We start from the raw sequence: 5,307 nt of genomic DNA, 5'->3' as shown, positions 1-5,307 counted from the left end.
CAAGTTTCTGGTCCACATTCAACTTGGCTTATCAACATCAAAAAAGCTTCTAATGGATTTTTGGTGAACATGAAAGTTGTAGATCTTTGTCTCCCCTTTCCAAAAAGTCCTATTTCATGTTCATATTATGATTGGTTGAGAAGTTATGGCCAAATGATCACAAGGTGTGCATGGAAATTCAAAGTGACAACTTTTGATACAAAACTCCAATTTGGTCCATTCTTTTTGCAAAATGCTCTTCATGACCAAGACATTTCAAATGAACCACTGCCATGCATGAGAGAAGCTTGTATGCTCACTATTCCATTCATGTTCATTTTGGAGGGAAAATTCATAATTTAAAATTGGCTTATGATACAAGCAAACCAACCATTCCATGTTGATTATTGGTTGATTTTAAGTGGATTTGAAGCTCAGCATGGAAAAGATCACGTGTTGCATGGACATGTTGATGCATTTGGCAATTTTGCAATTCACCTCACATTTCACTAATGATGATTAACCAAAGCTTAATTGGATTAGCAGCATGATTAGTGCATCATATAAAAGCCAAACCCTAACTGCAATTGCTCATAACGGAATTTCAGATCTAGAATTTTCCATTTTTCCTCCATTTTTCTCTCTCTTCGATTCTTGCATTTCTTCACACAAACTCCAAATCTCTTTGCATATTCATGATCCTTGTGCAATTCTAAGCAAGATTGATCATCCAATTGAAGCAATTCAATCCATATTCAAGCTACACAAGTACATGAGCATGGAAATGGAAGCTTGAAATTGAACAAGATCTGATAGATTTCAACCGTGCATTTTGGCTTAAAGCTTCATAGGAGGATTATTGGAGAAGATCTGGAGATTGAGAGCACTTGAGGACACGCGTACAGTCACTGCCATTTCCAAGTAGGTTGAATTCGATCCTCACCTTTTGATGTTTTATGTACATAATTGTGTAGATTTGATTGTGTGGAGCATGCTGATATGATTACATTTGAATTTGGTTGAGATATGAACATGTATGGTTGAATTCAAGTTTTGATGATGAAAATGTTTTCGTTCGATCCATGCATGTTAGGAAGAGTTAGATGAATTGAATATGATATTTGAGATGTATGTTGAATGCTGATTCGATTGGTATCGGTTTTATGCATTTCTAGAAAAAATGTTGTTGAGCTCCGTCGGAATTCCACCGGGGAAGACGACCGGAGCTACAGCTCCGGCGTCTGGTTCTTGCTAGGGTTTTGTCCACTGTGGCTGCCTCGTGTGCGCCTGCTTGTCCAAACGATTGGTCCATATTGCCTTGACTTGCCATGTGTTCTTTGACCATGTTGATGTGTGCGCCACGCGTTTAAATGAAACGCAGCGTTTCACATGCGCTTTTGATCCTTCCAGGCGTGTGTTCGATTCCCTGGTTGTGCATTGTTGATTTAACTCAAATTCTCTCATTTCCCTATTATTTCATATTATTTCTTCAACTTTAAAAAATCATAAAAAATAGTAAAATGCTTCAATTTGATTCTAATTTTTTTTCATGTGTTTGTTTTAATGTCTAGTATTTTTTAGTATTAATTTTAAGATTTGTGTGTTTCTAGATTTTTATTTTGGAATTTTTGATTGAACATTGTGTTAATTTGACATGTTACATTCATCACTTTGTGAAATGCTATGTGATGATCCAATTGACCTGAATTTTTGCATGCTTGATCTTCACATGTGATATGAATTTTTGATGATTGGTTTGGAATTTTTATCATATGCTATCACTGTTTTTGACACATGATGATGTAGTGTGACAATTTGTGTCACATTTTGGATGTTGCATTTGTGCATTTTTGTTCATCTATCAATTGAACTCTTCTGGATTTGATTTTTTGCACATTGTTTGTTGATAACATGAGTAGCTTACATAAAAAATCTCAAGGCCATTAGGTGCATTTCTGTTTTGATTTGGATTTTCTAATTTGGATGTCCATTTTGTTCTCATTTGCTTGCCTTTGCTTTACATTGATCATTTGATGCATTTGCCTTGTGCATTGATGTTGGTCCTTTTGAGGACATTTTATTGAATGTTTGAATGTGCAATATGTGAAAGATTTACTTCTGTTTTGATCATTTGGTTTGGTTTTGGACCTAGTCTTTGCACTAGTGTTTTTGTACATAACTAATTGTGCTTTGTGTTTCAGGTTTGGACATTAGCATTGATGTTTGGTTTGGTCTCACTTTGTGAGATGCAAATGATTTGAATTCTAACTTTGGTTTGTTTTGTAGGATTCTAAGTGATAAGCTTGAGCTCATTTGAGTCCTTGAATATTGTTCATTGAGTTGTAAATATTGGAAAGTTCCACTGTTTGTCTGTTGGTTTTCTGATTGAGATATTAACTGTTTAGCTTTTGTACAGGTACATTAGTCGCTTGCTTGCTTTTGCTTTGCTTAAGCTTTGGATTATGGTTGATACACCACTGAGGTAGTTAGCCTCTTTCTCCATGTAGTCTGGAAGTCATGTCACCTTTTTGGCAGGCATTTTGGCTGAAGTCCTCCTTATGAGGCTTTGATTGTGTTTGTTTACATTTGTGCCAAAGACCTCCAAGTGAGGCATGTTACTTGATAAGTCCTCCTAAGTGAAGAGGCAATTGACAGATAGAAGGGATTAGCAATCAATCCCCTATTATTCAGTGAGTCGTCTTTATGCTCGCACTACGTGCTGATGCTCTAGAACATGTACCCAAGATCATTTGTACAGTGTCTGTCAAGTGGAATAGGGTCCCTCTTTCTGGATCCCCACGCTTTCATTGTCATGAGCTCACCCTGGCCAGGGTTAAGAGCATGAGGTCTCATCCTCATTACCATTTTAATCTGCTCACCCTGACGTTCAATGTCAGTGGTTAAGAGCCCAGTTGATTACCTTGACAGTTTGGCTTGTTTGTCGAGGTTGATATGACCCCTCTTGACTAAAGCCTACCCATTGTTTGGGCCTCTTGTATGTATATAGTGTGTGATGCTTGTTCACTTGTGTTGGTGTTTATTTGCTTTCCCCTGAATTGACTTGCTTCCTGTGTGAGTTAGGTTCTGATTAGAGATCTCAACTTAGGGATTGTGGATTACATGACAACTATTAGGCTCGAGTCTTAGTCTCCCTATTAGTTTGTTGTTTCCCTGGTCTCTGGTTAGGAGAGTATTGTACCCCTGTTAAGGGGAACTACGTCGCCCTGATTCTCATACCAGATGAGATACGTAGGCAGGAGATCGAGCGAGATCTCTCCGGGCAACCTTTTTGTTTCTTTTGACGTCTCAGCGTCTCTTTCAACCCTTTTCTTTTTGACGTCTCAGCGTCCCTCAACCTTTTTGTTTCTTTTGACGTCTCAACGTCTCTCAACCTTTTTGTTTCTTTTGACGTCTCAACGTCTCTTTTTGTTTGTGTAACAACTATTAGGCTCGAGCCCGTTTCTCCCTATTAGTTTGTTGTTTTCTCCCTTGTTAAGGGGAACTACGTCGCCCTGATTCTCATACCAGATGAGATATGTAGGCAGGAGATCGAGAGAGATCTCTCCGGGCAACCTTTTTGTTTCTTTTGACGTCTCAGCGACTCTTTTTGTTTGTGTGACAACTACTAGGCTCGAGTCTGATTCTCCCTATTAGTTTGTTGTTTCCCCTATTAAGGGGAACTACGTTGCCATGATTCTCATACCAGATGAGATACGTAGGCAGGAGATCAAGCGAGATCTCTCCGGGCACCCTTTTTCTTTTTTGCGTGTGTGTTCATCCTTCGCTTCTTTGTTTTGGTGTGAGTACTTGTTTGTCCAGCGTGGGCGTGTGTGGTATGTTTATACCTTGGGGATTTCTTCTGTTACCTTTTGGGGTTCACTCACTCGGGGTTCATTTATGATGATTGATATTCATTTGGGGTTCACACTGGGGTTCATTTGTGATGGTGGTTATCATCTTCGAGGTTCATTTATGGTGATGGTTATCATCTTTGGGATTCATTTGTGACGGTTGTCACTCATTTGGGGTTCATTCGTGACGGTTGTCACTCATTTGGGGTTCATTCGTGACGGTTGTCACTCACTTGGGGTTCATTTGTGACGATTGGTAGTCACTTTGATGTACACTGGTTAGCGTTTGTTATCATTGGGAGTCGGGTGTAAGTCCATGTATTGGCATTCTGTTTTCTTTTGAGTGTTTCTTTTGACGTCTCAGCGTCTCTTTTTGCTATTGTTGGGAGTCAGATGTAAGTCCATGTATTGGCATTCTGTTTCCTTTCGAGTGTTTCTTTTGAAGTCTCAGCGTCTCTTTTTAGGTTGTTGTTAGGAGTCGGGTGTAAGTCCATGTATTGGCATTCTGTTTCCTTTGGGTGTTTCTTTTGACGTCTCAGCGTCTCTTTTTGTTGTCTTGTTTCGGCGTGCGTTAGCCGAGCTACGGGTGCTCTGATTCTTCTCTGGATAGAGAAGATACGTAGGCATAGGACGCGATGTCCTAGCGAGCATGTTCCCTTTTCCCCGAACTACGTTGACTCTGATGTTTGTTTCTGACAAACTACGTAGGCCCAGGATGCGACATCCTGCCGAGTCCACTTCCTCCGTTTTCTTTCTTCTTTCACCTGTTTATAATTCCAGTTTGTGCAGTTTTTTTGAGCAGTTTATTAGCAACCTATTTCCTTTCCTTTGAGCTATCTTTTGAGCGTGGATTCCATCGAGTACGGCGGACGTGAGGGGTGTTAATACCTTCCCCTTGCGTAACCGACTCCCGTACCTTGTAATCTCTGGTCGTAAGACCGTTCCTTTCCCTTTCATAGGTTAGTCCTGCGCTCCCTTTCCGTCATAGGATGAATAGCGTCGGTGACGGCTCTGTATTTTTCCCGCCGGTTGTTTTTCGCGTTGCGACAGCTGGCGACTCTGCTGGGGATTTAAGTTGACCTCTTGCTGGTCCATCTTCCCTAAGCGAGTCAATCCTAGCGCTCTCTAGGGTAGTTTGGGTTGCTTTTACGGCTTTATTGATGGCATTTATGATTATTATACTGTGATTGTATATATTTGCATATATGTTTGCATCATCATATTATCATTGTGTTGGATTCTGGACAAGTGTGGTTCTTATGATTTGGGGTGGGTGTTCTGAGTGGGGCTAAAACCCAGGCCCGAGTATACACCTAGGATTAGCGTGGTCTCATGTCTCCTCACATGTTGGATTAACATGATGTTGCGACGTGACATACCACAGCCGGACGAGGTTCTTTTGAGAGAAGCTCTTCCTTGTGGAGTTTCCACTATGGTTGGGTTTATCTCTTTTGAACTGTTGACTTCGGTGACCGTT

The sequence above is a fragment of the Lathyrus oleraceus genome, chromosome 7, assembly GCF_024323335.1.
Source record: "Lathyrus oleraceus cultivar Zhongwan6 chromosome 7, CAAS_Psat_ZW6_1.0, whole genome shotgun sequence".
Classification (NCBI taxonomy): domain Eukaryota; kingdom Viridiplantae; phylum Streptophyta; class Magnoliopsida; order Fabales; family Fabaceae; genus Lathyrus; species Lathyrus oleraceus.
The sequence above is the reverse complement of the archived record's forward strand: the minus strand, read 5'-3'. Positions refer to the sequence as shown.